Source organism: Tachysurus vachellii, chromosome 14 (assembly GCF_030014155.1).
Source record: "Tachysurus vachellii isolate PV-2020 chromosome 14, HZAU_Pvac_v1, whole genome shotgun sequence".
Classification (NCBI taxonomy): Eukaryota; Metazoa; Chordata; class Actinopteri; order Siluriformes; family Bagridae; genus Tachysurus; species Tachysurus vachellii.
In genome coordinates, this window is record NC_083473.1 from 7,814,256 (window position 1) to 7,827,875 (window position 13,620).

A 13,620-nucleotide genomic window follows, 5' to 3' on the forward strand; every position below is an offset into this window, starting at 1 on the left:
ATAATAAAGGTTTTGGTGCAATAAATAAAGACTTTTTCTCTTCACACCGCACTTTTTCATACATTTTTTCATGCTTCTCATTGCACATGGTTTTTTTAATAATGGTAAAAAATAATTGCAATGATTGCACCAAAAAAAAAAAAAATTCTCACTTTGCTTAACTGTGGATATTTAAATCAGTGCGCATTCTAATTACTGTCAGTTTTTGTCCGTATTAAAGCTAACGATCTCACTGGCAGCCTTCAGCCTAAACACGGAGCATGATTACAAACTCATTAGCTTTTCCTTCAGTACGAATATTTTTGAGAAGCTTTTCTCTCTCTCTCACATGATTCTGATGGCTGATCGGATCAGCGATACTCGGTGCGATTACACGAGTCACTGAACCCGAAACTGCAAATGGGATTTCAGAATTGTTTGAATACCAGAGCAGAAAACCTTTTTTTTTTTTCTGTTGTTCTATCACGTTACATTCTGTCAGGATTATATATAATATGTTAGAGTATCGCAGATTAACCGTCATAACCCCCACTACTGTTACAGGGTGCCAAAATTTATGATGGCTTACAAATAATCTCTTGAATAACGTGGCCCCAAGACAACCTGTAACGTTTAATCTCTTAGCGTCGAGTCCTCCTGTCCACCATCACACCCCAGGGTTCTAGTTTTTCTCTCTGCCTGCTAGGATTTTCTTGTTCGAAAGGTTGCCATTACCTGCAGATCTCAGTAATAATCGACAGCAGAGCTTTTAAAAAGATAGGACGGCAACCCGATATGACGTCTGATAATAAGCAGCTGGATTTCTCTCAGTCAAGAGTGATTTTCAAGAACACACACACACACTGAACTTTGTGTACAGTTAGAAAAAACACTAAGTTCATTGTTGATGGTGCATATTAATTAAATAGTATTCACACTGCCACACTGCAGTGTCTGTACTGCTTCGAGTCTGCAGGCCATTCCAGACACACCCTTTCACTCACAAAGCCGTGTCAGGCTGAAAATAAACGCCAGAGTGCCTGTGTGAGACGCCACACCAGAGCGGGGAGTTGTACATCAGGAATTTTGTCACCGTGCCAACAAGGAAGCGACTAGGAAAAAACACTGACCGGTTCGCTAATGACTGCACAGGCTTGATCAAGAGATGAAGGAGATAATGACACTCCCAACCACAGCCGCGTGTTATTTATATTTCCAGTGATATATCTGCGTTTACACTGAGAAAGTCCAAAGCTACAGATGTTCACCTTACTGCAAAATGAACATGCAAAAGAGAGAAAGGGAGAGAGAGAAATCTCATCAGGAGGCAGTTCAGGGTTAGAAATAACGCTACAGAAGTCCCCGGTTAGCCACAGAGTCAAAAAGCTGCAGCTTGGGAGTTCAAGGACCTTCAGAAGCTAGGAAGAATTAAGCCTCAAGTACAATTCGGAAGCATGAAATCACACGATATACCATGTCAGCGGAAGGTAGCGTCCGTGGACGGACAAATCATTTCTAAAACGGAATAAATTAACAGAGAAATGTTATACTGTATTATCTGTATTAGCATCAAGTGAACCAGTTATCTAGTTCTTCAGTAACTAAGTATTTATCCTGGTTGCAGACCTTCATATCTCGAAAAAAAAGTCAGCAAAATAGTAGTCAGCATTTTTTTTAGGTTTAACCAGGAAGTTGACCGCTATATGTATCAGCTCCTGTATTGCAGATTGGCGACGCTATCACCCGTGGCTTTAGGCGTGTAGGCTCCACCTAGCGTGCGAGCCAGATACTGCAGAGGGTGTGGATTGACGTACGCACGTGCGCATGTCCGAGTCGCAGCTAATATTTTTCAAATAAAATCTTTCATTATTTAACAGTTCCTGATACCGTCATCTGTCGTCCCTTTATTTTTGCATCATTGGTGCGAAGAACTGTTGATGACGGGGAAAGTAGGGGGTGGAGCCGGTAAAGTCACCCTGATAAACAACACGCCGTTTCGTTTGGTCTTAATGTAAACCTCTGCTCGTGTTTTGCGAGCGAAGACATTCGCTGCTTTATTCGTTTGGTGGCACGGACAAGCAGAAAGATCAACAAGCAAGCTAGCACATTCGTCAGAATCTTTCACTTGTATGTCCCGAGTCTAAAGCGTACGCTAACTAATTCTCTTCACGCAAACCGTCCTACTGAACACCAGATGACGACTCGGCTGATGCGCGCGCTGAGATCGGTAGCAGCAGGTGGTGGGACTCAAAATGAGTTGCTCTTGCTGTTGTTACAACTTTGAGATGTGTTACATCACCATGGAGTGTGTTAAGTTGAAGCATGGGCTACATGTAAGATGGAGTTGTTTGTTTAGGGAAAGTCATTCTTGTTATTATGGATATTTGTCTGTCTGTCTGAATGTCTGTCTGTCTATGTATTTATCTGTCTACCTGTCTGTATGCCTGTCTGTCTCTCTCTGAATATATATTTATCTATCTGTCTTTCTGTCTGCTTATATGTCCCTGTATGTCTAACTGTCTGTCTGTCTATGTATTTATCTGTCTGTGTGTCTATTTTTGTTCATTCATTTTCTACCGCTTATCCGAACTACCTCGGGTCACGGGGAGGCTGTGCTTATCTCAGGCGTCATTGGGCATCAAGGCAGGATACACCCTGGACGGTGTGCCAACCCATCACAGGGCACACACACACACTCTCTCATTCACTCACACAATCACACACTACGGACAATTTTCCAGAGATGCCAATCAACCTACCATGCATGTCTTTGGACCGTGGGAGGAAACCAGTGTACCCCGAGGAAACCCCCGAGGCACTATCGATTTGTCCACGTGCTTTTTAAACAAAGGGGTGAAAACTGGGTTTTAAAATTAAAACCTAATTTATGGTAAAGTGTAAAATTAAGAGTGTGTCAGTAGCTCAGGAAAACCTGTAGTGACGTGATTTACCACCATATCACTGATGTCTCGTTTTATGACTCAGTCCTGGTCTGAACACGCTGTGTGTTTCAGAGACAAAGACAGTTATTGATGTGTCGAACTGTGTTATTGTGACATTTGAGGTTATCGTGTTCTCTGATGTGGAGTTTAAACTGTGTCACGGTTTTAGTGTTTCAACAGCACGTGCCTTAATTTTCTCGATATTTAAGCGCCGTATAATCGTACGCCGTTCACCAGAATATCATCGTCCTTAGCGAAACATAGCGACTGAGTGATTAATTTAGGGGAGAGGTAAGATTCTTCAAGAGAGAACCTTTAGTATGCCGGATCATTTGTGTGGCTCACACGTGCGCGAAGGTTGTTTCAGTTTCCTCCACTTTTAATAGACGCCATTTTGATTAACCTTCACTAACAAAATGCAAATTATTTGATTTATTTATTTATAGAATAGTTGTTAGGAAAGTTGGGCAGCTCTTTAAAAAGCCATGCACTCTTGTAAATTCATCATAAAACAGAGAGGAGCTGCTGGATTGAAGGAAAGCAGTCACACTCGTGTGGTGGCTCACGGCCAGCAGCAACAGATGGTGAAACAGAAGGGTGGACTCATCTTAAGTGTTCATGTGGGCTTGATTATCTGGCCTTTTTGGTGCGCAGGATTCGAGTGGGAGTCAGGTTTTGTGTTTTCACCGGTACATGCGTGACATTTAACGCCACACTAGACGCCGCTCAGAAGCTTAATGGCTTGGGGTCAGACATGGCAGCGCTTTCTCACGCACACAATCACAGCCAGACTGGTTTTACATGCTTGGGATTGTTATTTGCACGTTTGCTTCGAGGCGTCATTTTTGTCTCATTTGGCCCGGACGGCGTGTCTCAGGTCGAATCAGGTGAATTTCATGTGTAGATACCAGCTCCAGCTCGAGCGATCCTCCCTCACTCACATGAGTGTATCCTGACTCATCTGCATGACTCTGCTGGCCTGAGCCGCCTCTTCTTCAGATCCACATCCAGCTCACATCTTCTTTTGTTTGTCATTTTTATTTTGTTTGTTTTTTTTCTTCCTGCTATTTGTTTTTTTGCCCTGCTCGGGTTCTCCTACGGCCAACCACATGCCTATTTAACCAGTCAACAGATGAGAACTTTGGACTGTTTGGAGCTGTCTAGCTAAAGTGATATGCTGCATGTGAGATTAAGGATGAACCACAGCTTTATGAATCATCGTTATGTAGCTCGATACCTGAGTCCTCCTTATTCATCACACACATTTGTTTCAAATTAAACATTGTAAGTTCATAATCCAACTATTCCTACCAACTCCTATGGTAATAAAGATGCAGTCGCAACATGTTCGAAACAATAGACTGCAGAAGACTTTCTTTTTTCACACCTACATTACAGCACAGTAAAATTCTTTCATCGCATGTCTCAACTTTTAGAGGTTGGGGTCAGAGCGCAGGAGCAGTGATGGTTAAGGGCCTTGCTCAAGGGCCCAGCAGTGGCAATTTGGCAGTGCTGGGGCTTGAAGCCTGATCATCCACCCAGAGCCGTAACCACTTGAGCCACCGCTGCCCTATAAATGCGTTAATCAATAACTATTCAGCCGCAGCATGTCGCATTTCAGCATGGTTTGCTGCACAAATTTATTTTTGTTTGTTTACATTATAAGCTTACTAATAATGCTCCCAATTGTAACACACCTGGGCGAAGGTGCAGTCTGCAATGTCTAGTCATCTTTATTGTTCTACTATTAAATGCCTCGAGTTTCAGTGGAAAGTTTTCACACCGTAGTTCCTTGACAGTGCAATGACAGGAGTGGCAATGGTACGCAGGTCATGCTAGGTAACAAAGGCAGGGATCAAAGCAAGTCATTCTGCTTAAAGATGTCTGAAACATCACACTTCGTATCATAAACATAAAGAACCAAATGTAAAGATGAGTGTGGTGTGTGTTTGTGAATGCCCGATATTATCTCAGGTTAATAAAAAAGTCTTATCACTAGCTATCATTACTTAGAACTGTTTGTGTTTTTAAGGTATTGCTGGTGAACATAGAAGGACTGCTGGATGGGTGCGGCTTCAGAAAAACCTGTCACGCTGTGCAAACAAAAACAAACTGACATAAAGATAACCATTCTATTATTAGTACCTATTAAACAAAATACCAATTAAGCGATTATAGTATAGCGGTTACCATCGGACCATCAGTTTATTCCATTTTTAAACAGTTTCTCCTTTTCAGATTTTTATTAAAACTCACATCTGAGTTCCATGGAAAAGGCATCAAGACCACTGTACATATTTTTCCAGCCACTTCTTAAAAAAATAACTCCTTAAAGAAACGTTTCACCGTAGGATGAAAAAGTTCAAGAGCCAAACTTTTTATTACACACACACGAATACTCCTGTTTTTTTTGTTTTCTTTTCAGATTAGCTGCGATTTCATAATCACTTGGTTTTCTAGCTGAGGAGCTGGTATGATGTGGGGGTGGTGTGAAATTGTCCTTTTCGAATTCTGAGAGATATTAAAACGTCGCCGTTTTTATTGTTTTTATTTACCTTGTCATATGACACACTGAAATCTTGTTGTTCTGTGAGTTGTTCTCTCCATTCACATTTTTCATTTATCTCATTGAGCCTCTTTGAAATGGACCATGCTGTCTGGGTGGGCGGGGCGTACTGTCCATCTCCTGTCACTCAGACTGACCTAGCCAGTCAGGGCATCTGTGAGCGCATGTATGCGGAAGAAGGCAGAGAGAGCTTTCCTTCATGTGTTGCGTAACACCGTGAAGCATCACGAGCAGCAGTTTGAAACTCCTCCCTGTTTGGGAACTCATCTGAGGGATGCGGTAGCTTAGTGGTTAAGGTATTGGACTACTGATCAGAAGGTTGTGAGATCAAATCTCAGCTCCAACAAGTGCCCATTTCTGGGCTCTTGAGCAAGGCCCTTAACGCTCAGTTGCTCAGTTGTAGCTCAAAAATGAGATAAAATATAAGTCACTCTGGATAAAAGGGCATCTGCCAAATGCAGGTAACTGTTGTGTTATTTGTGAGCAGGGAGAAAAACATTAGCTAAAAGCTTTTAGTTTTGGTTTAATGTTTGTTATTTGTGTATATGTAGGATTCAGTGTCACTGATTATCAGCGCTCAGTCACTCATTACATGCCTAACTTTGGTGTGGTTCCACTTGCTTTTCCCTTCTGTTTACTCCGTGTATTGATAATTAGCTGGAGTTCATCTTTAATGGTGCAAGTTTTACTAAATAAGTGTTAAAATGCCCAGTGGTGGCTGGAGCGGTTAAGGCTCATTCTTTCGATCAGAGGATCAGGGTTCAAGCCCTAGCACTGCCAAGCTGCCACTGTTGGGCCCTTGAGCAAGGCCCCAACCCTCTGTGTTCCAGGGGTGCTGTATCATGGCTGACCCTGTGCTCTGATCCAAGTTAAGACACGTAAAGAAAGAATTTCACTGTGCTGTAATGTCTATGTAACAAAAATAAAGACGACTTCTTCTTCTTCTAAAATGTCTTAAACCGGCATTAAAAAGCATTGAACTGAATTTACAGACCGATGAAGAGTGAGAGAACATGTCAGGCACGTAGAGCTTTATTTAAGCACACATAAATAGGGAATCATTAGCTTGTCTGTCTCTGTAGAGAAGTGTGCTAACTGGACCGTAACCCTGAATCTCACAGGCAGGGTTTCAGAGGACATATAAAAATAAAGGAATCAACTAAAGCAACTGAAATTTCAACCACAGCCGAGCTGGCCGTGTTCATTCAAGTCGTCTGCACAGAACAACAACAAACGTTGTTGATTTCACAGTGTGATAAATCTATACCGAGGCCCTGTGACCAAAATTGCAAAATAATTAGGACAAATCATTCAATTCGAATCAAAGGAATTAATTTATAATGCAAATCTAACGACTTCTCATTAATCTCCAAATGTGAATCATACGTTTTCACATAACCGACATCTAGCCATCAACAGGCGGAAGGAAATGAGGCTAATAAACCACACTTTTGAATATTCCTCCTACAGAATTAAACAGATTATTATCTAATTTCTTCAGCATGAGCTACATATGCGGCGATGTTGAACGGCGTTACCATGACGAGGCGATCGATTAACGTCAACCCACGCAAACAGGAAACGTGGCACAATTCCAAAGTACATCGTGTACAGGGTTCAAGCCCCAGCACTGCCATATTGTCACTGTTGGGTCCCCGTACCAAACATAGCAGGATCCTTTAAAGACAGACATCACCACACAACACAAAGTCAGCCATGTTGGATTTTGCATTTTAAAAGATAAATCATTTCAGATTGGCTTTCGACGTGTCTGGAAGCAGCCGATAGAATTTGATGGTAGAATTTTGTGCTTATTTTGTGCTTCCTTGTCAAATTAAGCATTCTTATATTTTTACGTTCAAGTTTACAAGTTTAGTTATAAAATTATTTTTAAATTGTTGTTTTTTTAAATGGCATTTTGCAGACGTTAAATAAAGTATTGTTAAAGAGGATTTTCTGTCTGATTTAATTCAGACGTATAGTTTACAGCAAAAAAAATTACCATTTATGAACAATTTTGTTTCTTGTAGTGATCTTCATTTAAACAATGTTTCTCGATGACCAAACGTTAAATGCTACACGAATCGATCGCACTCGCGCTACGTAATTCACTCACACTGTGAAATCCTATGAGGATGTTGGTGCTGAGAAGTGAAACGTGCACGATGAAGTAAGTGCAGAGGTAGTTTGCATGTTGCAAAACACCAGCGTGTCATGGGTTTGAAATCCATGCTCCTATTATTGGATGTTAAAAATAAAATTGTGTTAATGTTACTGAATTGTTACTCAATTTTATCAGGCGGAACAGATGTACACATTCAAACGAAGTACATTCGGCTAGCATTATTTTATTTTTGTATTTGTTTCTTTTATTTCTTTTTTATTTTTTTATTAGTTTAAACAATGTCACTGCTATGAGTTTAGGTGAAATAAAAAGTGAAACCACTGCAAATAAACACAAAGTTTTCACCTCACAGACCTCAAGTCTTTTATCTGCTCGATCTCTACATTTAGTGTCATTTCTTTTCTTTTCTTTGTTTTTTTTTTTTTTTTGCCCTCAAAACGTTTTTTGCGTTCTCTTTCTTTCAACACACTTTCACCCGCTTAATGAGCTGATAGTAGATTTGAGTGGGAAATGAGCTGAAATCTCACACACCTGATCTACACTCGGTGCTCGGAGTCTTTTCTTTTTCAGCAGTCAAAGCACAACCTCAGCGTTTTTTTTGCCCAGACACGTCTCACATCTGTGCAATTTAACAAGATGCTACCGAGGTCGGATTCCAGCCTTAAAAAAAAAAAAAAAACTAAATGCTACCTGAAATCCACTTTGAATAAACTGTATTTAGGAATAAAACGCAGATTTTTAAAGGTACAGACACTACAGATACTACAGTTTTCATATTTTTAGTGCATGTGACGTTATGATTTAAACACCCACCTACTTTTACACGTATCTCCGTAGTTACGGGATTTCGCACAAAACTATTCTCCTCCTTTCCCGGACCCAAAAAACGATCAGAGGAGTCGAGCGACGTCTGAATCTGTTCTGATTGACAGTTTTGGTAATACATTCTCCAATAATAATAATAACAACAACTCTCCTCCATGAAGCCCCGCCCCCTAGATTTCAATGAATTTAATGAACGTTTTGACTAAAACCAACCAATGTATATATTACGGGTAATACTTTATTTTAACGTCAGCACCATTAAGCTTCCAACAACTCTTTCGGTCTTTATTTAAAACACACAGATAACGATCTGTGCTCTTTTTGTGAATGAAGCTGAATGAATAATGACTTTGAGTTGGAAGTTTGCAAAAGCACATTATTAGAATAAATAAAAAGAATCGATAACATCTGAATAGTGAGTAGAGCTGCTTTGTGTGACGGTCTGTTTTTGAACGCTGTAAACAAATCCAGTTGATCTGAACTGAGATTAGACTCAATGCCCGGTCTAGTTATTTTGGTCTTTGTGTATAATCGCTGTTATTCGACCGCCCACGGAGTCGGACTGTCGCCTGCCTGACCTGCTTTCCCTTCTTCTTCACAGTCGGATGACAGCAGCCCATTTAGAGATTGTTTTTAGCGTGTGTGCGCGCTTTGTACGCTCGCGCGTGTGTGTACATGCACTGTTAGTTTCCTGTACCCTTTCGGCTGTCTTCAAAACCACCGTTTTCTACTGTTCAGAGTACAGTACCCAAAATAAAGGAAATACAGTGTACGTTTGCTTGCGAAGGCATTTCCGTGACCTGGTTATTGCACAAGGCTGACCTAGATTTCTTCATCCTAAGAACAACAACTGGGCTTTTACAAACAAGTGTAGCTGTTTAACGCAAATGCAGACGTAGGAGTCGGTTACTGGGAAGCCCACCGTTCCTGTTCACACACACTTTAAAGTCGTGCTCACAAAGACAGTCGTACGTGAACAAACACGCTTGTACACACCGGAGAACCTTCCAGGAATGAGATCAGAATTAAAAAAAAAAAATAAAACAATTAAGGCTGAATGAACAGAAATGTAAAAATACTATGAAAAGAAAAGAGAGAAATAGTCAGCATTTTGCTGTGACTCTTATTACCCCACTCTTATTACCCCACTCTTATTACCCCATCCCCGGAAGGATAGAAGAAGCCAGTGACCTCTGGCAGATTTAAAACTGATATCTCAGGAACAGCAGGCAAAGATTTACCAAGTTGTTTTGCCCTCGAGTTAAATAAGCGACAACACTAAATGTTGCGCATGACAGGAACCGAAAAGCAACGCAAGCTCATTTCCTTCATTTCCCTCTAAAGAGAACATCGCAGCATAATTACAGTACAGATCTTTTTTTATTTCACGAGTAAGTTATCAGAAGATTTCCATGATTTATTAAAAAAGAAAGTGTTTATATTTTAATACCCTTTTGTTATTGTTTAGCAACAACAAATCTTGGCAGTGGCAGTTTCTAACTATGGTGACCTACTTTCTCCTCATTTACCTGCCCTACGAGAAGAAGAATTTATTTATTCCTTTATTTATTAAGTTCTGAAACTGACTTCTATGTAAAAGCCAGATCAGAGGATAGGAATGGAAGGTTGGAGGTGTTTATAAAGGAAAATGATTCATTTATAAACCATTTTATATATGTGTGTGTATTTTTTTTATATATATATATAAAAATAAAAATACACACACAATATATAATATATACATATAATATAAAATGCAGTCACCTTGGTAGTTTGAGGAAACCCGATTTATTATTTTTATACAAATGTGCTGAAATATATGTATATAAATATATGTATATACATTTTTTTTCATATATATATATATATATATATATATATATATATATATATATATATATATATGAGACCATATTCACAGGCATCATTGACCAGGCTCAATACCACCTCTGTTTTTGATTATATATTTTGATGGCTTTATTTCTTCTTTATATTGTATCTACACTGGGGCAGTAGTGGCTCAAGCGGTTAAGGCTATGGGTTGTTGCTCAGCAGATCTGGGTTCAAACCCCAGCACTTCCAAGCTGTCACTGTTGGGCAGTTGAGCAAGACCTTTAACCCTCACTGCTCCAGGGGCTCTGTTTCATATCTGCCCTGCACTCTGACCCTAACCTCGTCATTTGGGATATGTGAAGAATGGAATTCCACTGTGCTGTAATATATATCTGGCAATAATAAAGGCTTTATGCCAGGGTTCCATTGCTTATTTTTATTCCTTCCTTTGATCCTTTTATTCTTTACTAATTGACTCAAAGACAGTTGTAAAAAGCATTTCGCAGCATTTTGTCCTATGCACGATTGTGTTTGTTTGAGATTGAATATAAATATTGTGCCTTCATACACACCTTTAGCGCATTATAATACTGAGAATCCTCTGTGAAACAAACCCTACAAAATGTAAAGCTCAGTGTAGGAGAGTAATAACGTTCTTCGCAGATTATCTTCATCACAGAGTCAGATCACATCGGCGTCATTTAGAACATCCACGTCACGGTCAGTGTTCTTCCTCACACGCCTCAGATACCAAACCGTAACGTCGGCCAAGAGAGGAAATGGAGAGTTGAAAGCATGCCATGCATGAAGCATTTTATTCAAAAGCCTGGAATTTAGAGACACTACACCAGTAGAAAGGGGAAGGGGAAGAGGCCAGGAATAGGACCAGACCACAGACACCGATGAGTTACAACATGTACGAGGGCAGCTCAGATACCATGACACGATACTCTCCACTATATAGTATACCACTATAAAGTATACCACTGGTACAGATCAGAGATTATCATCATCTGATAATCTTCTATAATCCTCCCCAACTGTTAGAAGCAGAACATTATAGTATAATAATAATAAGAAGAAAAATGTGCATTTCCTGTAGGATCAGCATGTTTGAAATAAAGAAAGGTTAAAAAAAGACAATTAGAAAAGCACAAAGAGAAAATGTGTCTGTAAAAGAGAAAGAAAAATGAAAGAATGGAGCATGAGGGAGAAAGGCAGAAGAGAATGATGCTGATTGGTCAGATGGGTTATCAGCAAGAGAAATAGAGTCTGAAAGTATGTAAGAGAAGAGAATGGTAGAAGACATTCTCTTCTCTTAGAAAAGTTAGCCTTAGCATGTAGCTACCTACTATCATGTGCGCTGATAATTTATCATATAGCAGTAAAATAAAAGTGTATTAAACATTGGTATACTTAAGGTACATTATCAAATGCGCTAACAGTAACCCCGCCCCTAGCCCCGCCCCCAGCCCCTTAAGTCTAGACCAGCAACGTTTTGGTGCTACTTAAGAACCACTTTTCGTGGTTCAGAGCCGATGCTTTTGTTGTCAAAAAAGAAAGAACTGGTTCTAAATTAGGCTCTGGCTCCGAACCAGCATTCAAACTGCCTCGGTGGAAAAGGGGCAAGAGTAAAGCAGAGCTGCCGATTGGTCGGCTGTAAAGTCTGTTGTGATGTCACAATTGCAGCTCAAACTGACAGAAGATCCATTAATGTATTTTAAAGGGGGGGGGGGATGAACTGTAATCTATAATAATAAAAAATCTACACCTAGAATAATAATGATGATAATGGCAGTGAAGTAAAGTTCACAGAGGGATCAAAAGAAAAAGAAACAGGACACTTCTAATCTGTCGTGGTGTCTTCGACAGATTCCAGCATTGACAACCGACCTCAATATTCATGACCTCTCTCCTAAAAAAACAGCAAATATTAATCTCTGCATCATCCGCGAGCCCTACTGCACAGCGCTTATGCACTTAAAAGCCAAACTGTTTACCTCAAAATGATTTGACAACCAGAGGAGTTTTGGACACTTCACACTTGTGCATTTCAGACTCGGTGTCGTTCCAGTCATAATATTATCCAACCAAATGCAAGAAAGTTTCTATTGGTTTCTGTTTCTGTTTTTTTTTTTTTTTTTTTTTTTTTTTACCTCAGGGAATAACTATTTCCTCCTTTTCTGGTGCACAGCGCCTTGCAGAGATCTCGCAGTGGAAAAAACAGACTGCAAATAGGATGACTCTCGAGGGTACGCCAGTTTCCGTACGAACGACGGCTTTAAGAATCCGTTACCATGACTCATATCATCCCGCTTGTGAAACTAAAAGCATGACCTTAATGTCATAAATGTCTTAAATAAAAGCGAACGTGGAAGCTCGAGGTCTTCCGCAGGCGTCGGGTGAACGATGCTGCGTTAACACGATCTGTCTGACCTGCCTGTATTGTATTATATGTGGGGTAGAGGCTATAAAACCAGCAATTAAAGATTTACTGTTGTGTAAAAGGGTTACAGTAAATATAACAGTAGTTCGATGCTTAGTAGGGAGATTCCAGAGACGGATGTAGTGCAGAGCACAGCCGCTGCTTCAGCTGTTGTCTTAGCGTGATCACGTTTTGGTGGTTTGCTTTAAAAAAAAAAACAGTCTGGTTCTCACAATAATCTGATCCACCAAGTGGTTGGCTTTTGTGAGGAAATGAAGGCAGCTGGCTTTATGGGAAACTGAGATAACAAGGGCATGTCTGTCAGTGCACACGTTTGCACACACGTGCCTTTCTTTTTCATTTATTGATGGAAGGCGGTGGTTCAGTTTGTAGTTCAGTTGGAGAAAAACAATCACAGAGGCATGATCAGGCAACGAAGCATCGCTGTGAGTCAGACCGGCGTCTCTCTGGCAAAACACAGTTCAGGAAAATTGTTAATTGACCTGGATCCCATAACAGACAGCATCTCATATACGGCTACGGTGTTAAAGCCGTGAGGTCTGATGCTGGGGCATGTGATCAGACAGATGGTGCTGTAAGCAGGGCTTGGGCTATATTTTGAATTGCACTGACAGAGAATTAAAATGTGTGCCACATATTTTGTAGATTATAAATGTTTCAGTGATTCAAGTACAGTCTTTTGTGAGGATAAATAATATTGTATTATATCAAACGGAATTAGATAGGTCAGAAATATTAATCGTAATAATATATATATACAATATATTAGCAAACTACATGGCATTTTTGATTTGAACCCACCCCTTTCTCCCAAGTGGCCACAAATATTGGAACGTGTAACTGACAGGAGGGGTTGCTTTTGCAGTATGTATCTGGGACAGTCAGAAGCAGCCGGATGAATTCT

General features: G+C 40.2%; 2 protein-coding genes across 3 annotated transcripts in view; one reads left to right on the forward strand and one right to left on the reverse strand.

Annotated features, from left to right (window-relative positions):
• ndfip1 (Nedd4 family interacting protein 1) overlaps positions 1-13,620 on the reverse strand; it is a 424,215-nt gene that overhangs the window by 382,185 nt on the left and 28,410 nt on the right. The gene's annotated exons all lie outside the window — the stretch shown is intronic.
• nr3c1 (nuclear receptor subfamily 3, group C, member 1 (glucocorticoid receptor)) overlaps positions 1-13,620 on the forward strand; it is a 37,088-nt gene that overhangs the window by 4,627 nt on the left and 18,841 nt on the right. The gene's annotated exons all lie outside the window — the stretch shown is intronic.